This window comes from Tupaia chinensis, unplaced genomic scaffold, assembly GCF_000334495.1.
Source record: "Tupaia chinensis unplaced genomic scaffold, TupChi_1.0 Scaffold000113_1, whole genome shotgun sequence".
Taxonomy (NCBI): Eukaryota; Metazoa; Chordata; class Mammalia; order Scandentia; family Tupaiidae; genus Tupaia; species Tupaia belangeri.
In genome coordinates this window covers 6,886,080-6,914,065 of record NW_006159577.1, presented here as the reverse complement: position 1 = coordinate 6,914,065, position 27,986 = coordinate 6,886,080, and the positions used below count along the sequence as shown (strand labels likewise).

Genomic DNA, 27,986 nt, shown 5'->3' with positions numbered 1-27,986 from the left:
ATATATATATATATATATATATGTATATCAGAGAGAGACAGAGAGATGGGAATCTCCAACAAAGGACCTCTTGAAGCTACAGTGCACCTCTAGTCTCAGCTGGCTTGGATCATGGGCACATGGGCACACACACATGTCCAGCGTACTCAGGGAGGGCCTGGGATGCAAATCCAGGACATTTGATACATCCACTTGCATTATTACTGCACTACTGCCTGGTCCCAGGGTCCACACTTCTGAACATTCCCACCAACAGCACATATTCAACATCTTTGTCAATAATTGTTTTTTTCTTTTGTTTTATTTTGTTAATAGTAAATTCTCAGAGATTTTGCTTGAGCCCTTGGGGGATATGTCATCTTCCCTGACTCAGGAATCTTAAGTTAAACTAAAATAAAGATTGTGTAGCCCTATCTCCATATCCTCCTGGACCCACCATGAGCAAGCCACCCATCCCTGCTGCTAAATCAACTCCCTACCCTGTTTATCCCTGACACAGAGCCCTGGTCAAGAAAGACCCTCATTTAATACCCAGTTCATACCCACTCCTCAAAAGCCCTTCCCCACAGGGACCAGCAGTTAGCATAGTGGCTATGTCGCTGGACTCCCATGTAGTCAACTGCGGTTAGAGCCCAGACCTGGTGGCTTAAACTCATGCCAGGTGCGTGTGTGTGCGTGCCCAAGATCCTGAGACGAGAATGGAGGAGAAGGGATTATGGCGTGGCCATCCCCCTGGGGGGGAGGGGTGATTTCTCGCTTTCTGTCTCTCTGTTTCTCTTTGTCTTTCCAGTGAGCACACGTGCCCTATAGCAAAAACCTCTCAAAAAAAAAAAAAAGGCCTTCCCCACACACAGACAGGACTGTCCTCTCCCAGCCCTCATTCTTTCCTTCACACCAGCCACACAATGGGAGTTGGAATGCAAATCTCCTTCCTTCTCGTCCACAACCCTGGAGAGCAGCCTTGATTGCCTATCTTCCTGTCTCCTCTGGTCCCAGGCCAGCACTTTGCATGCAGTAGAAGTTCAGTGAATAGCAGAAAGAAGTAATTGTTGAACTCCCACATAGATGGAAGCCAGAAAACCTGGGGAAACTAACTTCCAGATAAGACTAGCAGTAGAGGTCATTGGTTTGAAGATTTGTGTAGCTTATGTGAAGATGGTCAGGGACACAATGTCAGTCAGGGAATAGGACTGCTGCTCAGCCCATCTCTGCCCAAACATTTGCTGGGGAAGTCCATCCCCAGAAACAAAGGAGAAGGGTAAGGGGTAAGGTTTTCTTGGACTGAGAGTGGTAGGTCCTGGATTAATGGTACCATTTCTATATTGAGAAGGCATCACTGTTCAGAGTTCTGGGGACCACCCACAGCTCTCTGAAGGTGAGGACATTTACAGACTGCCAGCATGCCTGCATGGCACTATGGCAGACCCAGGAAGGTAAGCCATAGACAGCCTACCATTTAGCCAAACCTGCCACTTGTCCAATTCCACGTCCCTTTGTTCTTACCATGTTCTATTCCTTCAGGGAACTCTAGATGATGGCCTGAGGCTTCCTCTTCATTAGGAGAGCAATTTAATGGGTGAATGCTTTCTGCTCATTACCGATATTTATCCACTGCATCATACTTTGGAGGCTGAGCATTGGCTCATGTCTTTGGGGGAATGAGTAAGATATTCTGTCATTACCCATGAACACGTTTCTTTTCATTGCCCTGATCATATTCTTCTGGACTCTGCTCATTTTTTCCCCCTCTTGCCATTGGTCTAGAAGAAGGCTTTGGCTTCTGCTCCTTTTCTCTGTATCCCTTAAGCATTTTGGGAATTCTTAATGGTGCACCTGCTGTGGAAGGGAGGATAGGTGGACTTTAGTTATTGTCTTCTACTATCCAAGTTGGGCATAAATGGGTCCTTGGCTGGGGTGTTATCTTTCCCACACTCTGCCCTGAAAGTGGCATTGCCCCTGAAAGGAGGACTAGATGAATTCTTGACTATCTTTGTTATTTTCATTTAAATCCATCCAAAATTTTTTTTAAAATTAACCTATATCTGTACCTTGCCTGCCTCCCAAACCCAACTGTATGCTCTTTCTTTTTGATTCCCTCACCCACGGTGGCACCAGAAGCCCTAAGCTCTCCTCTTTAACACCAACCTCAAAAACCTAGGGATCTGGGTCACTCAGTCACTCCCCAGCTTATTTGGTAATTCATCCAGGAATTCTAATCTGGAGATTTTTGTCAAATCACACGTAAAACAATTTGAGTTTCCTTTCCTGTTTCCTTTAAGGAAAATATGTTCCTCTCATCTCCAATGTGTGCCCCTCTGACCAATGGGCTTATCTTCATATCTTTCCAGTCTCAGGCCCAGTCTATGGCTTATGCTTTCTTCTCCCTAGGCAGTGACCTCCTAGTCCTTCTCTATAGTCTACCTTGTGTGCTGTGGAAAATGTTGAGAAAATGAATCCACATCCTACCTGCCTGTCTGTGAAGGCTGGACTCATGCTCCCAAGTCTTCCTAGAAGTCTTTGATGATTATCAAGATCCACGTTTGCATCTTACCTCATCTATCTTGTTTCCATTACAGAGTGGTTATAAGGATAATGCTAAAGAATTCGTAAGGAATTGTTGCCCTCTGTAAATTTGAATGTAAAGAAGAATAAAAGGCATCATTCTGTAATTGGTTTTAGCACTGAATAAGTTACTATATGCTTTAGATTAACAGGTGAAATGAATAAAGATTCACGAGGAATAAGTATAACGTGTACATCAGCATTTTGCTAGAGATCAGGGACACTAGAAACATATTCTTTCTTCCTAAAATAGATGTCCCTAAACAGTGGACTTTTTGTTTTTAACCATTGATAATGATAAACATAGATAATGGAAAGGACAGTTATTTTTCTTCTTTTTCTAAAAGAAGGCACTTAATAAGAACAAGTCCTGAAATAAATGTTTAAAACCTAATATTTCTTAACTGATAAGAAATACATCTTTTTTAAATACATGTCTAGAAATTAGAGGGTAAAACATAACCCTATGAGGAACTATTACTAAATAAACAGAAATGGCATGATTTTTGATCAAATACAATGTATTCTAATGTATTAAGCTTACAAGTGACATTTCTAATATGCAGCAAAAACAGTTTTAAAGTGAAAGTTGAAAATTGTATTTTTTTTTAAATAAACAGTAATTTGGAGAAGAAATCCAATAGAAAAGTGATTGATTTTCAGGAGGACAGAGAAGAATAACCTTCATCTAGACTTGACCAAAGAGGTTGCTTTCTGTAGTTTCCATGAATAATACTGCTTTATTCAGTACAATGTTAACTATTTTTTTTAGCTACATGAAAAGATTGGGGATATCTTTTCTGATCATATATTTTTTTTCATCTGCATTTAGACCAGTTTCAGGAGGTACAGTACCTTTTCAAAGGTGGGTTGCCTGAGTGTTAGTGATAGGATTCTCAATTATTTGGTCATGGAAACTTCATGGTTGAGTGAAAAGTTCATACAGTTCATACAGAGGATCTTCAAAAAGTTCTTGGACAGTGTGTATCGTGGGAAAACTGTTCATAGATGTCAACATTTTTTGTACCAAAATAAGCTTGTAGGTTAATTCTATTTTTCCACAAATTTCTGAGATTCCTCATTGGTACTAGAATCAAAAAGACATAAGTGTGAATCTAAAATAGCTCATCATTGCATAACTTCTCAAAGCTTTGGTCCTCTTATCTTTGAAATGGATATAATATTTCATAATATTATTGTGCATAATATTATTGTGAGTATTATATCATTGAACTTTCAAAATATGCTAATTTGTATTGATCATGTTTTATTGAAATTCTTAAGGATAATAAATACATGTGGAAAAAGATAATTGGTGTTAGATTTGGGCCATTGATTTAGAAGACAATTGTTTGGCATTCCAAAAGTTTCAGGTAAAAGACATCTGATTCTAAAGAGAGGGATAGATTCTGAGGGCTTCACTGATACTAGATTTGCCCTAATTATTGCTTTTAACATTAATAAAATTAATAAACTCTTAGTAAGACTTATCAAGAAAAAATAAAGAGAAATTACCAATATCAGGAGAGTAAAAGAGATATTCATAAAGATCCTAAATATACTAAAAGGACAATAAGAGACTACTGTGAACAATGTTATGCCAACAAATCCAATAATATAAGTCAAATGGTTGAATTTCTTGCAAACCACTGCTCACCAAAGTGGATCAAAATGAAGTGGATATTTAATTTGTAATTAAAAGCCTTTACAGAAAGAAAATGTCAGGCCCAGATGGCTTCACTGGAATTCTTCCATCAAATGTTAATGGAAGTAATATCAATTTTACACAAAATTTCTAAAAAAAAAATAGAGGCAGAGGAAACATTTCCCAAATGGTTCTGTAAGTCTACATAAATAAAGTTATAAAATTACCCTGACAGCAAAATCTGACAAAGACATTGTATGGAAGAAAATTATAGGCCAACAGTTTTCATAAACACAGGTAAAGAATTCTTAAATTAGCAAGTTGAGTTCAACAATACATTAAAAAGAGTTAAAACTTATACAAAATTGATTTAAAATTTGAAAGTCAATTATTTTAATTGGCCACATTAACACAATAAAGAAAAAATTATAGATTCATTTCAACAGGTATAAAAACAGAAGTGTCCATTCGTGATAAAATCTTTCATTATTAGGAATAGAATGGAACTTCCTCATTTTGCAAAGGTATGTCTGAAATACCTACTGTCATCTTCATAGAGCCTTGAGTAGCCAAACAATTTTGAGAAAGAAGGCTAAATTTGAAATACTGACAATACCAAATTTTAAGAGTTCTCATAAAGCTATAACAATAGATTAAGGATTTATAATAGGTCAATGTAATGGAATAGTGTCATGAAATAGTCTCACATCTATGGTGAATTTATTTTCAGGAAAGATGTCAAGGTAGATAACTGGTGAAAGGATGGATTAAACTCAATAGCATTAGAAAAACCCGTATATTTGTATAAAAAATTAACCATGACTCATAGCGTATACCACATGTAAAAATTAATTCATAGTGAATTACATACTAAAAGTTAAATCTATAAGTCATCTAGAAGATAATATAGAAGAATATGTTTGGTACTTAGGGATAAGCAAAGATTTCTTAGAAGGAAGACAATGACACCAAGAATAAAAAATAACTTGAATTTCCCTCTAATTAAAAATTTCTGCTTTTCAAAATCCATCATTATGAAAATCAAAAGGCAAGTCACAGATTGAAAGAGAATGTTTGTAATTCATGTATCTCACAAAAAGCTTATGTATTCATAGTCATGATATATAAAGAATTTCTACTGATTAGCAATACAAAGACAAAACAATGTAGGCAAAATACTTAAATGGAGACTGCATAAGAAAGAGATATATGCAGTCAGTAAGCACATGGTAAAGTGCTTCATTATTATTCACTAGGGAAATTCAAATTAAACCGATAATGAGATGCCACTTTACAATCATTAGAATAGGTAGTTAAATTAAAAAAAAAATACCTAGCATTAATGGGTGTGAATTCAAGTGGAACTCATATATTGCTAGTGGATGTATAAATTAGTATAACCACTTTGTAAGTTGGTTGTCAGTTTCTTATCAAAATCAATCATATGTTTATCTTCCTGCCTAGCAGATCTATTCCTAGTTATATACCCAAGAGAAAAAAATATGTATGTTCACATAAGGACTTGTACAAAATATTAGTAGTGGTTTTGTTCCTAGTAAGCCCAAACAAGAGACAATGTAATCATTTATCAATGGGAGAATGGGTGACAAATAAAAGGAGCAAACTACTGATGCATATAGGAGCGTGAATGAACTTCAGAAACATTATACTGAGACAAGGAAACCAGACACAAGAGAGTACATTGTGTGATACTCTGTTTATATGAAGTCCAAGAATCGTTAAAACTTGTCTACGGAGTAGAAACCCTGAGTGGAGCAGTGGTGCACGCAGTAGGAAAGACAGACTTAAAAGTGCTCTAACAAAACATTCTGGGATGATGGGAATGTTTGGTATCTTTACTGTGGTCTTGTTTACATGAGTGTGTGTTTTTCAGGAATTTATGCACTCGGGAAAAGTTCTGGATTTGGGTCTGAATTGTCCCTGAGCGTGCTGGGCATGTGTGTGTGCATCTTGGATATAGGTTGTTTGAGAGTGGGGGTGGATCACAATGGAAAGACCCTGTTGGAAGTGCTTGTCTCTCTGAGTCTCTCTTTCTCTGTCCTTTCCTCTCTATGTCTTCCTCTTACTGAAGAAATGAATGAATGAATTTTAAAAAAGAATCTACCATTTTACTTTAAATAAATTTTATCTGTTTAAATATATATATACACACACACGTGTGTGAGTATGTAGATATATGTGAATTCTGGCCCAGTCATGTGGCTGACCACAAGTTTGGATCCCTGGGTTGGCCTGAAAACATGCAGGGCATGCACATGGGTGCTCAAGATCCTGAGGGGCTAGAGGGCTGAAGTAAGAGTGTCGGGTCATGATGAGACCCTGTTGAGGACGCATTCTCTCTTTCTGTCTCCGTGTTTCTCTTTCTCATGTACACACATATGACCTCTATCATTAAAATAAAAAAAGATCAAAGGCAAAAATTTTCAGACACTATCTACATATTAAAGAATCTCAGAGACATTTGAAAACAGCCTGCTAATGATGAAGGTTTTCACATAGTCTGTATTGTTAACCTGAAAAACAAGCAAATTGTGAATTATAATGTAAGTGGTATAGAAAAATGACAATGTAAAATAACAGGGCAGCCTGAGATCAGTCGTTGCCCAGTGATACAGTGATTCCTACCCATAGGCTTTTATCCAGTCTTCCTGTTTCCACTTTTTCTCATCTCCCAGTCATTTACACAGTAACCAATTAATTTTCTGCTACTGTTTAAAATGCTTAGGATAAAAATCTGACTCTTGGAATAAAATTCAGATGACTTATTATGTCCCAACAGGCCCTGTAAATTTGATATCCTGCCTGATGCTGTGGCCTTCTCGCCTGTTGTACTCTGCTCCAGCCACACTGATCTGGCTTCCCCATAAGTGTATCCAGTTCCTCTTTAAAGGCCCCCATTGCTGGTCCCCACCATGGATACTCTTAATGCTGTTTGCATAGCAAGCTCCTGCTCATAGTTCAAATTTACATTAAGGGGGACCTCCCCTCCTCTTATCAGCCATTCTCTCTTTCAAAAGCCTATTTATTTCTTTTCTAATACTTTTTATAGCTTGTAATTATATCTATACCTAAATTCCACAAAGTCAAAAAACAAATCTCTGTCTCCGTCAGCCAGAACTGAGCATCAAACCTGGCGGGATACTCTGCAGGAACGGAATCAGCATTTGTTGAACACACACTTTGTAGTGAAATATTGGGTTGTTGGAAAAGTCATGATGTGGGTTTTCTATGTTTTCCTAAGCAAAAATATGTCATTACTTTCCTGACAACCCAATAAAACTCTCAGCTATCTAATTCCAGGTGGTGATGATGATGGGGACTGTGTACTGTGTTAAAGTGTATGTATGTGTGAAGTCTGTAAGTTTTTCTAAATCCTGGTGGACCAGATTCTTACTCACTGACAAAAAACTTATGTTATCATAGGGAACCAAACAGCTTTCTTTAAACTCGGGCACTTGGCTGCCTGTAGTTAGATGACCTTTCTCTGAATTGCAGTTTCTTTATCTAGTGGATGAAACAATGAAACTGAAATCAAAGCGATAAATCACCATCCCCTATCTTGGTAGAAAGTTGGAATTTGAATTGATTCCAAGGCTTTGACATGATCCATCCTTATTCTATGTGTTGGCCATCAAAAAAAAAAAAAAGAAAAGAAAAGAGAACAGCCCTTCTTCAAGAGACAGACAGCTCCATGGCTCCTGTGATCTAGCCATTTGGGGAGAAAGGAAGATGTCCCACTGATAACTGGGCCTCCAGCATCCAAAACTCACATGATTGAACTTCCAAGTTTGGGAAGAAACCGATCATCCACCAGATGACTAGAAATCGCTGCAGGACCACAAGAAATATGGGGAAGCAGGAAAATACCTCTCCCACAAGGGAAAAGGATAGCTTCTCTTTATCCACACACAGTTCAATGGAAATCATGGAAATGTCTGATAAAGAATTCAGAACATTCATAATGGCAAAGCTAACAGAGATGGAAGAGAAGAGAGACAAGGAACTGCTGAAGAGGAAGGAGAAAGGAGTTGAAGAGTTCCAGGAGGTAAGGAAATTCATGCAAGATCTAAAAGAGGAATTTCACACTTTACAAAAGAATCAGATGGAACTGTTAGAGATGAAGGCTATAATACAAGAAGTCAAAATCTCCCTTGAAAGTATTAAAAGCAGACTAGATCATACAGAAAATAGAATCTCAGATGTAGAGGAGAAAATGACTGGCCTAGAAAAATCCACCATGAAGACTGAGAAAATGGCCCAAAAATTTGAGAATAATATGCGAGAAGTACTAGATACCATCAAACGTCCAAACATCCGGATAATAGGCATCCCAGAAGGTGAAGAGACTCATAAGGGCATTGATAATCTATTCCATGAAATCTTACAAGAAAATTTTCCAAACCTGGAGAGGCACTCAAAGATTCAGTCCCAAGAAATACAGAGGACCCCAAATAGAATCAACCCAAGAAGATCTTCTCCAAGACACATTATAGCCAGATTGACCAAAACCACAGACAAAGACAAGATACTAAGACTGGCAAGAGAAAAAAGGCAAGTTACCTACAAAGGGTATCCCATCAGACTAACGGCAGACCTCTCATCGGAAACAATGAGAGCGAGGAGAGAATGGGAAAATGTATTCAAAGTATTAAGGGAAAAGCAATTTCAACCGAGAATTCTGTACCCAGCAAGGTTATCGTTCATTTGGGAAGAAAAGACACGAACTTTCCCAGATAAACAAAACCTGAAAGAATTTACCAGCACCAGACCGGATCTCCAAGAAGTTCTTAAGGGAGTGCTATGTCAGTAAAATTAAATGCAGACACACAGAAATAAGAGTTCAGAAACTAAGAAAATGGGCAACTTAATTGTAGGGCCAAAAGCTGGAGTTGAGTATTACATCCCAGATTTCAATCTGGAACATCGAACCTCAACAGATACAGAAGAAAGATTAAGTACATGAGACTGAACTGATGAAACAGTATTCTACGACTTGACTAAAATATTGCTGCTTTTCTTCTAAGCTTTGTTGTCTGGTTTTAAGGACTTTTGTCCTGTCTTCAGCTATCAATAGATTCATGTTCCGACTATTTGAACAGAATACTAACCTGTTTCTAGGCTTTAAGTTTCAAAGAAATATCCTTACCAGTTCAAAACTGCTTTTCTTGAAACCATCGGCTGATCTTGCTATTGAAAGTAGTTAGATTACTTATGATATTGTGTGACCAACGAAATGTTGGGGGAAAAGGGATTGAAGACAACTGTAGACAGCAGAGATAGTGTAATAAGAGAGTGGAATAGGGCAGAGGGCTAGACATGGGGTAAAAAACATATATATGAAAGTAGAAATGGAATATTATGGATGATAACATGCATTATTAAGCCACTATGCAGTATATTCTAGATGGGAAACCACATTTAGAATGTTGTGATGATGCTCAGGGAATGAATGTAAATTAATAAAAAAAATTTTCAGAAGAGTATATTCTAGATGGGAAACCACATTTAGAATGTTGTGATGATGCTCAGGGAATGAATGTAAATTAATAAAAAAAAATTTCAGAAGAAAACAAAAGGCATTAGAAATACCTATTTGATGACTGCAGTTAAGCTATATAGCCCTAGTTAGGTGCTACTTTATAGTATGTTCATTCTATTCACTAAGGTTTGTTTATGCCTAAAGTCAGACTTGTGTTCACGGATATGTACATATCAGCTGTGCTTGCTATTGAAAATATTTAGGTTTATTAAGATATTTAGTAAAACAATAAAATGGGGGAGGCATAGAAAGCAACAATAGATACCAGACACAGTAAGACGGGAAAAAAGGCAAAATATACAGAAAACAATAAATGGAAAATGATTTGTTGACAATAACACATATGTTGATGTGCTTGACTGAGCCAATATACAGTGTATTCTCAATGGAAAAATCTCATTTTGTATGCTATAATGATGTACAGTGAATGAATGTAAATAAAGAAAAAAATGTGTTAAAAAAATGAGAAATAAGAAAGAAACGAAAAAAAAAGTGTCTTGTAAAGTCTCAGGAACCTTGTTTAAATTCAATGTGCATATTCCCTGTGTCCCACCTGCACATAACTTTGTGTTCACTCCCAGGGAAGCAGTCTAGCTCGTGGACCAGATGGATCATTTTGATGGACTTGACAAGTGGCTTTGACGCTCCTTTTTTTTTTTTTTAATTGAACTTTACTGAATCTATGACCTACTTTGGCACTGCAAAACAGAAGCCCTGAGTTCATTTCCCCAAAGCTGTAGACTTCCATGAGTGATTGGAAAGGCGTATCGGCTATGCTGATTTACAAATCTCTTCAAAGAGCTGAGGGACAAGACTGGAGCTGATGGAATTGATGCAGGAAAAGAAAGGTCTTTGAAAGCTGCAAGAAAGGAAGCTGGGACTCTGCTGCTCAAATCTCTTCTCCTGATTGATACAGTGTAGAAAGCACTCACACTGCTCGAGATGGACATTAGCGTTCTCAACATCTACGCTATTATTATCTGATTTTTCTGATTCTTTACAGTTAGGAAATTGCATGGGAACACCAAAATCTGCATGCAATGGGAAAAAAATGAATTGATCACCTTTAAAATTAAACTTTTCAAACATCTAATCCTGCCATATCCAATGGGAGCCTCATCCTTGCTCAGTTTTCACTGACTATGACAATTGCTATAGTCTCGATGTTTCCCTTTAAAATTCATATGCTGAAACTTAATCACCAATGTGATAGTTTTAGGAGGTGGGCCCTTGGGAGTTGGTTAGATCACCAGGGCAGAGCCCTCTTGAATGAGATCAGTGTCCTTATAAAACAGATTCCAGAGAGCTACCTTGCATCTTCCACCATGTGAGGATCTAGAAAGAAGGTACCATCTTGGAACTAGGAAACAGGTCTCCTCTAACATCAGATCTGCCTTGATCTTGGATTTCTCAGTCTCTAGAAACTGCAAAAACTAAATTTTGGTTGTTTATAATCTACCTAGTTGATAATATTTTGTTATAGCAGCCCTAATATATTAAGACAACAAACATCACATTGCAAACACATTACCAGTTGATGACAAAGTACAACTGCATATCTTGAGAAAGACCCAGGATTTTATGAAGTTGATAAAAGCAATGTTGCAGAACTGCTGGAATTACAGATGAACCCACTGACAAATGAGGATCCATCAGTTAGACTGATTAACAATTAAAAAGGGACAGATTCCCTAAGAAGAGGGCAGTGAGCTGTTTCAGATGAGACCAAGTTAAATATCAGTGGATTGGGGTTGGCAGGTAATAGTGGTGGTTTGGGCACTGAACTTCCACATGGCCAATTCTGGTTGGAGTCCTGGACATGGCGGCTTGCTTTTTCACTTTCCCTCTCTCTCCCTTCCTGTATCTCTCTAGTGAGTGCTTGTGCCTTGCAGCAAATAAAATAATAATAAAATTTAAAAATAAATATCAACAGATTATAAGATATAGTTAAAATTACTAAGTCACTTAATATTTCTGTTAAAAAAATAATACTGTAGGTGATTTTGAGGAAAAAGATATTATGCTGTTGCCAATTTTGATTTTTTAAATGATATAAAAAGTAATAAAAACATGATATACTCTTTGCTTTAAAAATTAGTTTAGCTGCATTTATAGCCCATGTTAGGTTAAATATAAAGTACAATAAGTTTATTTTCATAAAGTTTAGTTTAATTCTTCAAGGTAGAATCTCAATCTTTATTTATTTTACAATTAAAATATGAATTTATTTTGGAACAAAAAACTTTTTGAAATTGATACGTAGTTTTCCCATTACATGTATTTCCATGAGATTTTTCTTTGAAACTTTTTAAATTAATTAATTTACATTCATTCCCTAAGCATCGTCACAGCATATAAAATGTGATTTCACATCCAGAAAATACTGCATAGTGGCTTTATTGTGCATGTTATTGTCAATAATTTTCCATTTCTGACCCTCTGCCCTTTTCCACCCTCCTCCCCCAGTATGTCTGGTGTCTACAGTTGTTTACCATTCCTTTTCCCCCCACATTTTATTGATCACACAATTTCTTTTTTTGGAGGGGTTTTTTTTTTTTTTGATTTTTTTTTTTTTTTTTTTTGCTATAGGGCACGTGCACTTGCCAGACAGACAGAGAGAGATAGAGAGACAGAAAGCGAGAAATCACTGCCCAGGGGGATGGCCACGTTGCAATCTCTTCTCTTTCATTCTCCGCTCGGGATCTTGGGCATGCACGCACAACTACTTTCAATAGAAAGGTCATCTGGAATTTCAAGAAAAGCAGTTTTAACTTTAATAAATCAAAGAAATAATAAGGAACTTTGCTATTTCATCGGTTCAGTCTCATGTACTTAATCTATATCTGCTGTGGTTCGATCTTCCTGATTAAATTCTGGGATATAATATTCAACTCCAGACTTGTCCCTATGATTAAGTTGTCCATTTTCTTAGTTTTTGAACTCTTATTTCTGTGTGTCTGTATTTAATTTTCCTGGTATAGCACTCCCTTGAGAACTTCTTGGAGTTCTGGTCTGGTGTTGGTAAATTCTTTCAGGTTTTGTTTATCTAAGAATGCTCTTGTCTTCTCTTTCCATATGAAGGATAATCTTGCCAGGCACAGTATTCTTGGCTGAAATTGCTTTTCCCTTAACACTTTGATTATATTTTCCCATTCTTTCCTCGCTCGCATTGTTTACGATGAGAGGTCTGCTGTTAGCCTAATGGAATATCCTTTGTAGGTAACTTGCCATTTTTCTCTTGCCAATCTTAGTATCTTGTCTTTGCCTGTGGTTTTGGTCAGTCTGGCTATAATGTGTCTTGGAGAAGATCTTCTTGGGTTGATTCTATTTGGGGTCCTTTGTATTTCTTGGGACTGGATCTTTGAGTGCCTTTCTAGGTTTGGAAAGTTTACTTGCAGGATGTCATGGAATAGATTATCAATGCCCTTATGAGTCTCTTTACCTTCTGGAATACCAATTATCTGGATGTTTGGACATTTGATAGTATCTAGTAGTTCTTGTATATTATTCTCATTTTTGGGGGCAATTTTCTAAAGAATTTAGAATATTTATAATGATGAAGCTAACAGAGATGGAAGGGAAGAGAGACAATGAACTGCAGAAGAGGCAGGAGAAAGGAGCTGACAAGTTCCAAGAGGTGAGTAAATTCTTGCAAGATCTAAAAGAGGAATTACACACTTTAAAAAAGATTGGAATGGACCTGTTAGAGGTGAAGGCTATAATACAGGAAGTCAAAATCTCCCTTTAAAGTATTAAAAGCAGACTAGATCATACAGAAAATAGAATCTCAGATGTAGAAGAGAAAATTGCTGGCATACAAAAATCCACTACAAAGACGGAGAAAATTGCCCAAAGAATCTCAATCTTTCTTGTTGCACATTTTAAGTAGATTCACCCTAAGTGACCTTTTGCTGCCAACAAGATTGTCCATTTCTGATAGCAACTTGAGTTCCATGTATCTGGAGTCTCCAGATACCTGTGGGTGTCTGAGTCTCCTGTGGGATCACAGAGAAATGGAGAGGTAGGTCTGAGAGGACCAGAGCAGTAGCCTGAGTTGTGGACAGACTTGAACATTTCCCCTACGGGCCCCAGCCCCTCCCACCCAGGTTCATAGCAATGAGTCTGTCTGTCCCCTTTGGTGGCATCATATGTCCATTTTGCCTGCCACAAACTTACCTTTGAGAAGCTTTAGAAAAGCTAATAATCTCCCAGAGTCTGTCAGGTTAGAGTGAGTGGCACATGTGGGGAGTAGGGTTGGAAGAGAGTAGAAAAATACCTGTGAGGGAGAAGGAAACTAAAAACACCAAAACCAAACCCACCCCAAAGAGTGAAGCACTTATTTTTGCCTCTAGAAAAGAAAAGGGGAGAAAAGTTTTCTTTCCATGGAAGAGCATTCACTGTCATAGTTAGACTGGAAAATACTTGTCTTTGTACTATGATTGATCTGTATTGTAGGAACCTCCAAATGGTGAACTGACCCCAAATTGACTTTCTTCTTCGGCTTTGGAATCATAATTTATATTTTCTTTGCATTATGCACAGGGTATGTGAGATTGCTTAGATAAAAAGAACTTTGACTTCTTGTCAACATCACAAGGAACTTACTTGGCACCTCACTTTTCAATTTCTTTTACCCAAGTCATCCAGAAAGACTTTGAACAGAAGCAAGAGGAAGGTTCTCAGGGCAGTTGGCATTGATACTTTTTAATTTAGTTATTCAGTCAGCTTCTAAAACTCCAACATAGCCCTTTGTTATTCAGCCTTTGTTAAGCTTCTCAGGTGTGACTTTGGTAAACACCTTAGTAAAGGAAGATTTGCTGGGTGTAGACAGGAAGCATTGGGGTCTGCTTAGCTTATTGCCTGTTTTCTGTGAATGAGTGAGTGAATGAATGTAATCTGAGTCTTGTATCTATCACTTAGCAGCTGTGACCTTGAGCAGGTTGCTTGACATCTCATTCATTCACAACAGACATTTATTGATTGCCTCCAGGGTGCCAGGTACTAAATTAAGTGTTGAGGATACAAAGGTGAATAAGACAGCATCTGTTCTCAAGAACTTGGTCTGGTAAGGAAGTAAAGACAATAAAGGAGGAATTCTTCCAGGAGAGGTCCTGGCTCTGTGTAGTGAGGTACCAAACTGTAGGCATCATTACCTCCCTGGTCTATTGCTTTCTCAGACTGCTGGCTTATAATTTGTGGGACTGCCTCTCCCCGCCCTGCCTTTGCGAGAGAATCAGGGATCACTTAGTGCATGTCCCATTCTGTATTCACAGAGACTGTCATAAAAAACTTTGGTCTTTAATTTCCAGAATTCTAGTTTCTTTTTAAAATCTTTTTCTTTTCCATTTTAAACAGGGTGTATATGCTCGCCAGAGAGAGTGAGAAAGCACCCTAATAGGGCACAGTGATGCCACAATCCTTCTCCTCTATCTCTCCTTTTGGGATTTTGGGTATGCATGCACATGTGCCCTGTATATTTTTCAAGCCACTGAGCCCAGTACTCAAACACGTTCAGTTAGCCATGTGGGATCCAGCTGCCTTAACCACCAGGCTATGGGCTGGGCCCAAATGTCTTTTTCTTTTTAAATAAATCAGGATATTTTTCTGTCATCAGGCTCTGACACCTTTCCTGTTGTTCTGTTTTGCAAAGATTCCTGGAAGTAATTTTTGATCATGTTAAGGAAGGTCTCAGTGTCCTAGGAGATAGTTCTTCTAGTCCTAGAGATGTCAGCTCTCTTATAGTTAAGAGATGGTCAACATTATTATTGATTTTTCTAATGTTTTTCTTATTTTGCATGTTAGGAATTACAGTGAGAGTAAAACAATTATAGTTAATTTAAGCTCTTTGTCTAGTATCTGCTTGTTGATGGAGGGTGTGTTCAGATTTCATGGGCAGGATGTCAAATGGCATGGACATGAGCACAAAGTACAATCTCACCATTTGCAATAGTAGGGACATGGAAATGGCCTAGTTTCTCGAGTATATCAAACTAAGGTAGAGGCTTTCTACTGATTATATATGATAAATACAACTACCATTTATTGTATACTTACTATTTGTTAGGCATGCAACAAATATTCTACAATACCTGTGCTGTTTTATTTAAACCTCAAGAAGACCCTATGAAATGGATATTCTTATTAATCTCATTTAGCAGGTGAGAAACAGAGGGTTAAGAATCCTGACCATGATCTCTGAGCTAGTAAGTAGTAAAGAAGCTGGCGGTTTAGTCTCAGGTGCTTAGATAGTACTTTGCATAAACATCATCTATTTTATATTTAGGTACAAATGTCTTAGTCAGTGAAAACCTTTCAAACTGATTATTCACGGAGCTGGTTTCTTTAGCAAAAACTTTGTAACAGACCTACTTTGTTTTCGTGTATGTGGAGCAGATTTCATTGCTAATAATTTTCAGTGAAAATAAATAATACAGTTCCTGGCTTAGTGTTTTTCTGAGCCTGTGCAAATCATGCAACACATCAGAAAAATGATGGCACTTTCTCAGGTGTGTGTCATAATGAACAGGCAAAAGAGGGATGAAGTCTGTCTTTTCACCCTTAAGAAATAGTTACATTAGAAAAATAAAATAGCAATAAAGCCTGAAATATGTCTAATGTAAGATCTGTAACAGGCATGTTGGCCAGTTTCATTTATTCTGTATTTATTCCCATTACAAGCCTTGAGTGCTCCCTGGGCTCTCTCTTGCTAAATGAATGTTTTCAAAATTCTCAGTGGCTTGAATTTTGCAATCTGAGAAATCAATCAAGTGCCTCAGGAGAATGCCATGTCTTATTCTACTCTGAGCCTCCAAATGCCTCTTGTAATTAAATATTAGTTGGAGTTCATTGCACTTGAATAATGAGGTGATGTTCCGGTAGGCTTCCTTTGTTGTTTCTTTCTTGAGGGGCATTGCTTTTGTTTTCTGGTTAACCAAATCCCTGTCGTCACAAAAATACAATGTAAAGACTCCATAATTATTATAGTTAGCATCTCTGAAAACCAAATACAGTATTTTATGGTCATTGATGCGCGGCTCTATCTGGCATGCATAGCCCTGGCATGCGTAGAGCGTGTCCTTGGTCATGGAACCTTTTCAGGTAAGGCTTTACCTGAAAGGAGATGAGGACAGGGGGACTTGAGCTTGTTGCTCCTTTGTAATGTGGTCTGACTTGCCCGATAAGCAAATGAATGGCCACATAGTCCCTGTTACAGAGCGAATAGTTCAGTGATTGGCTCTAATTCTGCATTTGCTTCTGGACTATATAATTTTCTTGGCATCCAGCAGTGGTTTAACAGAGAGAATTAGTTAACAGTGAAATATATATACAAAAATCACAGATAAAATATATGCATATTGTTTAAATATCATTTAAATAATAAATGTTAAATAATATTAGAAAAGAGAAACTCATGTATTTACTACTCAGATCAAGAAATAAAATTTAACTGTACCCTTAAAAATCCTGCATAGTCCTTCCTGGTGACTGATTCTTGAAAATTTGTTTATTCATAGATAGAGCATGTGCACTTGCCAGACAATGAGAGAGGAAAAGTCAGATATCACCTCCCTGGGGAGATGGTCATATTGCAGTCTCTTTTCCTCCATTCTCCTCTCAGGATTTAGGGCATGCATTCACATGTGCCCAGTATGTTTTTCAAGTCACTGGGTCCAGGACTTGAACCATGCAGTCAGTCATGTGAGATCCAGCACCTTAATTACTATGCTACCTGTTGACTCTATCTTGACATTTAAAAAATCGTTGCTTTTCTAGTTTCACACATTCACACACAGGGATGTTTGTATTCTCAAGCCTTTTCTTGCTTAGATTTTTTTGATTTTGAATTTTACGTGAAGTGTCATATAGAATGTATTTTTTGTCATTTGTTACTTTGGCTTATCATTGGTTTTGAGATTATTTTATTGAGTTAGGTAGACGGAGTTTATTCATTTTGCTATAGGTAATTCTTTTATTCTTTTCTAAAGAATTATTTTATTTAACTTTATTTATTATTATTATTATCATTATTATTTTACAGTTTGATCAGAGAGAGACAGACAGATAGAGAGGAAGTGAGAAAGCAAGCCACCAGATCCGAGACTTGAACCGTGGTTGGCCATATGGGAGTCCAGCACCTTTAACCACCATGCCACTTGCTGGCCCCCCTATAGGTAATTCTGAAGCATGGCTATGCCACAATGGAAAAAACTCATCCTAATGTTCATGGACAGTTAGGTCTTTTCCAGTTTGGACCTATTATGAATAGTGTTGCCATGAATTCGTGGTGCACTTACTGCAAGGTAGTGATATCTATTTTTCTGTTGACTAATAAACTGGACCATCTTTTCATAAGTTTAATGTAATTTGGATTTCTCTTTATATGACATTCTTGTTCATGTCCATTTTTCAATTAGAGCGCCTGCTTTTTTTATTCATTAATTAATCTGTTTTAAAAAGCATTCTGGATATTAGTTATGTTGATTATATTTGCAGCAAACATTTCTCCTCTGAATTTATTGTTTTTATTTATTTATTTTTGCTTTCCACAATTTGTGTATTCATTTTTATTCATTTATTTAAACATATTTTAAAATAATCCTTTTATTATTAAAGAAACAGTACATGTATACTGTAAAAAATTAAGATATACAAAAAACAAACTTAAAAAAAATTTCTATAAGGGTGTACACTTGCTAGAGACAGAGAGAGAAAGAAAAAAAGGAAAGTGAGAAAGCATCTCAAGAGGAATAACCATACTGCAGTTCCTTTACCTCCATTCTCCTCTTGGGATTTTGGACACACAAGCTCATGCATCTGGCATGTTTTTCAAGCTACCAGGTCCAGGACTTGAACTGTGCAGTTGACCATGTGGGATCCAGCCATCTTAACCACCGGTCATTGCCTGGCTCAGAAAGCAAATTTTTTTTTTCAATCAACTTTCTCTTTCTACTGCCCAAAGGTCACTAGCATTTGTACGTTAGTGCATATTCCACTGGATTTCACATATGTATGTGTATGAGTGTATAATCAAAATTAATTCTTAGTCAATAGTCCCTGACTTTCCATTCAATTAAATTTTTATCTCATGACATGTAAACCATCTTCAGATTTCCCCAGTTGACCACCAAACTTTATAGCTTTGGTCAAACCAGTATCTAATCCAGGATTCATTATGTATTTGGATGAACCAAGTTTGCAGTGTTAAATGCAGTCAGTTTTACCCATTTTTTACCCTTTGTGATCAATATTTTTGTTATCTTTTTAATGGCATGACTCTCAATTCAAAGGCTGTGTTATCTTCTAAAAGCTCTGTAGTTTTGCTTTCTCTTTTGGTTTCATAACACAGCTGAAATTGATTTCTAGGTATGGGATGCAGTAGCAGTCCGAAAAAAAATTTTTTTTTCAATATGGATACCACCTTTCCCAGAAGTATCTATTTATTGATTTACGCTGACTTATAATATGACCTCTACCGTAGCTGGTGTCCTTATAAAGACGACTCCTTTTCTTGGGCTCTGTCTTTCATCTAATTCAGGCTACTGTCTGTATTCTAAGATCAATGAGTCTATTTGCTTATCCTGTGCCAGTGTCACAGTGCCCTAATCATTACAGCTTTATATTGAGTTTTGAGATAAATTTTGAGATAACAAATTTTATAAGTTTTGAGTAAGACAAATCCCCCTGTTTGTCAGGATAGATTGTGCTATCTTAGAATGTAAATTAAGTGGCTTAAAACTAAAACAAAGGGTTTGTCTCCAGCCCTTGCTGCATGTACAATTGTAATTACTCATAAGCCCAGACAAGCAGAGGCTGGGTTAGTATGGCAGCACATCCTTCCACAGAATCGAAGGGAACATGGAGAATCACATATCGGCTCCTAATGCTTCCTTCTAAGAATTGACATGTGTCAGTTATACTCAGATTTCATCAGCAGAGCTGGTCATATGATCACACCTGATTTCTTTTTTTCCTTTTTCTTTTTTCCTAAGTTTTTGCCATAGGGCACTGGCACTTGCACTTGCTGGAAAGAGACAGGGAAAGTGAGAAATCACCCCTGGAGGAGATGACTGCACTGCAATATCTTTTTCTTCATTCTCCTCCTGGAATTTTGGGCCCTCAAACACATGTGCCTGGCATGATTTTCATGGTCCGGAACTTGAACTGCTGTCAACCATGTGGGAATTCGGTGCCTTAACTACCACGCCACCTGCTGGTCCCCATAGTACCTAATGTCAAGGATGTAGGGGAGCTTACCCTTGTATGACTGGGAGGAGAGGATCATCTACAACATTTCTTACCTTGTTATTTTAGTAGTGTCTTTACTAGTCACAGTCTTTTAAATCATCTTGTCAAGTTCCCTTAAGCCTCTTATTAGAATTTTGGTGAGAATTTTATTGAATCTGTGATTCAAGTTTTGGAGAAATGTTATTTTCCTATCCATGTAAATGGAATATTTATCTATTTACTTAGGTTTTAATGTCTTCTAATGTTTATATGTTTCTCTTTGAAAGCTTTGTATATTATTTATTAGATTCTTAGTTACTTTCTATTTTTATTGCTATTATACATTTTATTTTTTAAATTATATTTTAGCTGATTATCTTCTGATGTCCAGAAATGCAGATAACTTTGATATATTGATTTTTTTTTAGATTGCCAGAGGGTGTGCACTTGCCAGAGAAAAATTGAGAGACACAGAGAGAGAGAAGGAGAGGGAGATGAGAATTACGGACCAGTATCACTTCTTGAGACCACACCCCAATGGGATGTGGTCACTGTCTAATCCCTTCTCCATTTCGCTATCCTATCAGCATTCTGGGAAAGCACACACATATGCCTGGTGTGTTTTTCAAATTGCCAGGGCTGGGATTTAAGCAGTGTGATCAGCCTCATGGGATCCAGCTTCCTTAACCACTAGGCCATGGGACCAACCCAACACATTGAATTTTTTTATGCAGAAATTTTGCTAAACTCTCTAACTAACTCTTATTCATAGATTATTGGGGTTTCTACATAGAAAATCATACCCCTGCAAATAATGACAGTATTTGTTTACTTTCTTTTATTTTTTTTCCTTTTATGAATGAGAGCTGCAGAATGAGAGAGTAAAAGAGGTAGGGAAAAAGGAAGAGAATTTTGGGCCCTCAAACACATGTGCCTGGCATGATTTTCATGGTCCGGAACTTGAACTGCTGTCAACCATGTGGGAATTCGGTGCCTTAACTACCACGCCACCTGCTGGTCCCCATAGTACCTAATGTCAAGGATGTAGGGGAGCTTACCCTTGTATGACTGGGAGGAGAGGATCATCTACAACATTTCTTACCTTGTTATTTTAGTAGTGTCTTTACTAGTCACAGTCTTTTAAATCATCTTGTCAAGTTCCCTTAAGCCTCTTATTAGAATTTTGGTGAGAATTTTATTGAATCTGTGATTCAAGTTTTGGAGAAATGTTATTTTCCTATCCATGTAAATGGAATATTTATCTATTTACTTAGGTTTTAATGTCTTCTAATGTTTATATGTTTCTCTTTGAAAGCTTTGTATATTATTTATTAGATTCTTAGTTACTTTCTATTTTTATTGCTATTATACATTTTATTTTTTAAATTATATTTTAGCTGATTATCTTCTGATGTCCAGAAATGCAGATAACTTTGATATATTGATTTTTTTTTAGATTGCCAGAGGGTGTGCACTTGCCAGAGAAAAATTGAGAGACACAGAGAGAGAGAAGGAGAGGGAGATGAGAATTACGGACCAGTATCACTTCTTGAGACCACACCCCAATGGGATGTGGTCACTGTCTAATCCCTTCTCCATTTCGCTATCCTATCAGCATTCTGGGAAAGCACACACATATGCCTGGTGTGTTTTTCAAATTGCCAGGGCTGGGATTTAAGCAGTGTGATCAGCCTCATGGGATCCAGCTTCCTTAACCACTAGGCCATGGGACCAACCCAACACATTGAATTTTTTTATGCAGAAATTTTGCTAAACTCTCTAACTAACTCTTATTCATAGATTATTGGGGTTTCTACATAGAAAATCATACCCCTGCAAATAATGACAGTATTTGTTTACTTTCTTTTATTTTTTTTCCTTTTATGAATGAGAGCTGCAGAATGAGAGAGTAAAAGAGGTAGGGAAAAAGGAAGAGACAGAGATAAGTATTTTTGTTAGGATGTTGCTGTGTCACATTCCTCCTGTCCTAGCCTCCTAAGATCAGGCATGTACAACCATATTGGTATGTTCAGGTTGGCCCGGGAACTAATTCGGAGCTTCCTGAGGCATCTTCCAGCCTCCCAAGCAGTGACCCCCTTTCCAATTCTTAAGCCTTTTGTTTGATTCTTTCATCTTGCTTCACTGGCTAGGACCTCTCATGTCATGTTCTAGAAGTGAGGTTAGCAAACATCCATGTCTTGTTACTGCTCTTCAGGGAAGAGCATTTTACCATAAAGTATGACTTTTTGGTAGACATTTTTTAGCATTAGGTTCTGTACATTTCTAATTTGCTAAGAATCAAGTTTGAATTTTGTGCCTACAGCAAGGTGGTAGTTTTACCTTCGTTACATTAATATAGTGATTTATAGCAATCAGTTTTTAAAATATTAAACTTGTTTTAATTTCTGGAATTAACTCACCTTGCTTTTTATATTCCCCTTTTACCCAGTGCTAGTTTAAATTGATAATATATTTAAGAGCTTTGTTAATATGTTTTAAGTGATATTGGTCAGTAATTCTCATTCCTTGAACCATATTTGCCTGGTTTTGTAATAACTACTACCAAAACAAGGCAAAAATGCAAAATGAGAAGTATAAGATCTACAGAATCCATGAGAAAGCCTAAATATACATTTCAGTACTGATGGATTGATGGATCAAACGTAAATAGGAAAATGTATGAGTCAAACATCACAGTTAATAAGTTGCATAATGAATGTGCCTTCATTTTTAATTCTCTGTTAAGAGTCTGTATGAGATGATGTCTTTCCTTTTGGGGTGTCTTGTAGATATGTGCATAAAACATTGGGTCCTAGATTTTAAAAGACTGAACCAACATGCTTAAGGTTATAAAACTCTTGGGTTTTAAAATATTTTTTCCTTGAGATATTTCACTAATTTCTAGTCATTTTAGGATTTAGTCATTTCAGGTGAACTTTCAAATATATTGACAGTGTAGTTTATGATACCCATTTGTTTCCAATTTAGTATCTCCTCTATTCATTTCTTTTTTGCTTAGATGTGTGTGCCTGCTCTCAAATATTTTTGTTTAATCTTGTCAGAATTTTCTATTTTGTCAGCCTTTTTAAAGAGCTAATTTTTGCTTGAGCTTCTTTAGTGTTTGTTTTACTTTTTATTTTTGCTGTTATCTTTATTACTTCTCTCTCTCAGTTTTTAATTTATCCTGCTCTTCTTTTTTAAATTTATTAAGTTAGCTTCAATGCAGCTCACTAATGCTAGTCTTTTTTTCCTTTTTCTAACAAACACTTTAGGCTATACATTTTTCTCTAAATGTTGCTTTAACAACATACATTTTATATAGTCTGTTCATATTATTTTTATTTAATTTACTTCTGAATATTTTCTAATTTTCCTATGTTCTTCTGTGACCCACAAGTTGTTTAGAAAAGCTTTTTGTTTAGTAATTCCCAGACATAAGATCTTTTTGGTTGTGTTTTAAAAATGATTTATAGTTTGTGCTCACTTCGGCAGCACATATACTAAAATTGGAATGACACAGAGAAGAGTAGCATGGCCCCTGCACAAGATGACATGTAAATTCATGAAGCATTCCATATTTTTAAGATATATGTGATTAAATGTAATCTAAAAAGTTATGATAATAAAAATTAAATTAAAAATGATTTATAGTTTAATTGCATTATGGTCATATAATATGATCTATACAAAAAATGGCCAGTCTTTTGATCTTGGCCTACCTGTGAAGATTAACATAGGACCAGTTTTTGTAAATATTCCATCAGGCTTAAAAAGTATATGAGCTTAAAACTATCAGACACAAACTTGTTATCTGTCTATTAGACCGTGCTTGATCATTTTACTACTCATTTTTTTAGAATTATTTATTTAATTTTACTTTTTATTATTTTATGATTTGATGAGTGAGAGAGAAAGGGAGGAAGGGAGAGAAAGTGAGAAAGCAAACCACCAGGTCTGGGACTTGAACCGTGGCTGGCCATGTGGGAGTCCAGCACCTCAACCACCATGCTACCTGCTGGCACCTAATTTTACTATTCAAATCTTATATATCCTATCTAAATTTTCTGTGTATTTTTTTGTTTTGTTTTAATTTACCAGAGACCATGTGTGCTGACTGGAGAGAGAGACAATGACAGAGAGAGAAAGAGATGGAGACCAAAAATGTACCCCTGGAAAGATAGTCATGCTATAATCCCTTCTCCATTCTTCCATCCTTTTGGGATTTGGGGCATGCATGCACAGGTGCTTAGTGAGTTTTCCAAACCACCAGGTCTAGGACTCGAATTGTAAGATCAGCAATGTGGGATCCAGCTGTTTTAACCACCATGCCACCAGCTGGCCCTTTCTGTGTATTTTTAGTTTATTGATTACAAAAATACATAAAATTTCCCACTATTATTGTAGATGTTAATAGTTCTATGGAATTTGTAATACAGTCCACTTTTAAAAGCATTTGTTTATTTATTTCACAAGAGAGAGAGAGAGAGATACAGCACCCCCGACAGGGTCTTGATGCCACGATCCGCCCATCCCCAGCTTTAGCGCACCCTAGATCATGGGCATGCATGTACTAGAATACTCAAGGAACCTCTGGATATGAACCTGGAACCTTCTCATGTGGGTCAGCCTAGCAGAACATTGCATTTCACCACTATATCAGTCAGTCCCCATGTTCATTTTCATGCATATATTTTGAAGTGACATGTAAACACGATTTAGAATTATCAATCTTCCAGGGGCCAGCAGGTGGCATGGTGGTTAAAGCAGTGAACTCCTACATGGCCTACAGCAGTTCAAGTCCTAGATCTTTCAGCTTGAAACTCATGCCAGGCGTGTGTGTGCTTGTGACCAAAATCCCGGGAGGAGAGTGGAGGAAAGGGGATTGTGGCATGCCCATCCTCCCTGGAAGGTGATTTCTCACTTTTCCTCTGACTCTCTTTCTCTGGTGAGTGCACAAATCCTATGACAAAAACCTAAAAAATGAAAAATAAATAAATAAATTATACTTTCTATTATTCCTTATAGTACCTTTATAAATAAGTTATGGCCATCTTCATCTCTAATACTACTTTTTATTATAAAAACCAGCTAACATTAGTATCAGCTTTCCATTGGTTAAAATTTGAGAAATCACCCCCCAGGGGGGATGGTCACGCCACAATCCCTTCTCCTCCATTCTCCTCTCGGGATCTTGGGCACGCACGCACACGCGCCCGGCGTGAGTTTTAAGCCACCGGGTCCGGGACACGAACCACAGTCGACTACGTGGGAGTCCAGCGACATAGCCATTACGCTAACTGCTGGTTCCCCGTGCCCTGTGTTTTATGTGTGCATATTTTGGATGAATAGCTGAAGTTCATGTCGGTTACATTTCTTATGATCCCTCATATATTAGAATTTATTTGCATCATTATTTATATACTTTTTTCTCCTTTCTTGTACTATTTCATGTCTGATTCTGTTTCCTTCTTTTTGTTTGAAAGTGAAATCAAATTTCTGTTTAGCGAACATAGTTAACAAATCTCAGTTAATTAATATCTTTTTTTTCTTTCTGAGCTATGTAAGGACATTAAGTGCTTTAGCTCTGATCAATACCTTCTAACGTAACCTGGCAGTTTTGGCTGAGGTTTTAATTTTAGCCCGACTCTTCCTTCTTCCTCTCAACAAACCACCAACCTGTACATACCGTACCTTGCATGTGTGTCAGTATCTGTGCTTACCATCCCCTTTTCTATTTCAACCTTTCCATCCTCTGCCTAAAACAGAGCCTTTAAGTTTCCTTTTTTCATGTTTGCTAAGTGCTCTGTGTTTTGAATTTCCAGTTTTTCTCATTTGTTTTCACCCTCTCTCATTTTACCTCTAATTTAGAACCTCAGAAACATTTGTTACACCTTCTCATCATTTTGTCTACATTATTTCACCTTTTTTCCCATAATTTTTATATCTTTTTTTTTCTTATAACTGAATTCTGGATACAATTTGAATCTATTAATATCTTTCAATTTATTAAATTTTCTATTTAGCTTTATCCCGCATGCTATTTAATCTATCTGTTGAGTTTTTCTTTCTTTTCTTTTTTTTTTTGGAGAGGTTTTCGCTATAGGGCGCGTGCTCTTGCCAGACAGACACAGAGAGACATAGAGACAGAAAGCGAGAAATCACCCTCCAGGGGGGATGGCCACGCTGCAATCCCTTCTCCTCCATTCTCCTCTCGGGATCTTGGGCATGCACGCACATGCACCCGGCATGAGTTTTAAGCCACCGGGTCTAGGATGCCACTGTGGTCGACTACTTGGGATTCCAGCGACATAGCCATTATGCTAACTGCTGGTCTCTATCTGTTGAGTTTTTAAATTACTGTATTTTTATTTATAAATTTTCTTTTGGTCTTTCTAAAAATCCACTTTACTATTCTTTTGTAATGCATATTCTCCACATTTAAAGAAAGTATATTTATTTAAATTTATTTATTATTATTATTACTATTTTTAAATTTGCGATAGGGCACATGCACTCACCAGAGAGAGAAGAGCAATAGAGAGAGAGAAAGTGAGAAAGCAAGCTGCCAGGTCCAGGACTGTATCATCGGCCATGTGGGAGTCCAGTGCTTCAACTACCCTACCACCTGCTAATCCCTGTTCTCAGCATTTTTAAGCTCAGCTATCATTTCTTCAAATATATTACAAATAGTCATTTTATATCCCTTGTCTTGTAATTACAATATCTAAAGTCGTTGTTTTTCCTACTGGTTATTACTCACAAATCTTTTGTGTTTGAGTACTTTTACTCTGGGCTTTTACTTTTGGGGAATATTTTGGTGTTTGGATTGAAGTAGAATTCCTCCAGAGATGAATTTTACCAGTTGTCTGAGAGCACTATCTACGTAGGACCACTCAAAATTAATTCTCCACTTTGGAGATAATCCGAGACACATGAGCAAGACAGCAAAAAGCCAATGACAGTTGGCTTGTAGTTATGAAATCTCTTCACAAAGAAAGAGACAGATAAGTTTCCTTGCCATTTCTTTCTGAAGGGCAGTCTTCTTTTCTTACTCTAATCAAGTTGTGTTGTCATTGGAGATTTTTTTTCTCATCACAACACACATATGAATTTTCCATCCAAAATACACTGTGCATTGGCTCAATCGAGCACATCAACATATATGTTCTCAGCAAATGATTTCCCAATTTTTGTGTCCTGCATACCTTGCCTTTTGTTTTGCCATCCCAGATTCCCCATCCCCACCCTCTGCCATGTCCCATCTTCCTCCTCCATTGTCCCTGACACCCATGATTACCCTCAATGGCCTCCACCCCCCCCATTCAATTGTTCTACCAATGAACTCAATTTGTCTAAATATGTCCACTAGCTAGCGCAGCTGACGTATCCTTACACATGTATCCAAATCTGATCCTAGGCATAAACCCCAGGGAGTAGAATGCACACACTACAAAGTAGTCCCCAGTTGTGTCCATACAACTCTCTTCAGTCATCAAATGTGCATTTTTTTTTCCTCCTGCTTATTACTTTTTTTATATTAAATTATATTGCCTAACACTCATTCCCTGAGTATCATCACAACACACCAAGTGTAGTTTCCCATCTAGGATAAACTACATAGTGTCTTAATCAAGCATGTCGTCACCAATACTGTTCCATTTCTACTTTCATACATATAAATATGTTTTTTATCCTATGTTTGACCCTCAGCCCTTTCCCCCTCTCCCAATTACTCTATCTCTGCTATAGACAGCTATCCTCCAGAGGGGTCATTGAAAATGCGATACCTGCGAGTAGAGGGAGAGGGGCCAGGAGTCCAAAGTTTTTAACAATAGGGAAAATAGATTCCATTCAAGGTTGGATCAAGTGTGGGTCTCGTGCAGTTCCGCAACTGTAGGTGAGTCTCCATGGAATACAGTCTCCGGAAGGCAGTTCTGGCAAGCAGAGTTGACCATCAGTTGATGCGGCACAGCAGCCATCTTGTGGTTAGCAGGA

At 37.2% G+C, this 27,986-nt stretch overlaps 1 protein-coding gene and 1 non-coding gene across 3 annotated transcripts in view; both read left to right on the top strand.

Moving 5' to 3' along the window:
* Positions 1–27,986, top strand: part of PLPP4 (phospholipid phosphatase 4) — a 153,317-nt gene that overhangs the window by 90,724 nt on the left and 34,607 nt on the right. The gene's annotated exons all lie outside the window — the stretch shown is intronic.
* On the top strand, positions 23,468–23,573 carry LOC114007000 (U6 spliceosomal RNA). The gene has a single exon (XR_003548661.1). It is a non-coding gene; the product is annotated as a U6 spliceosomal RNA (small nuclear RNA).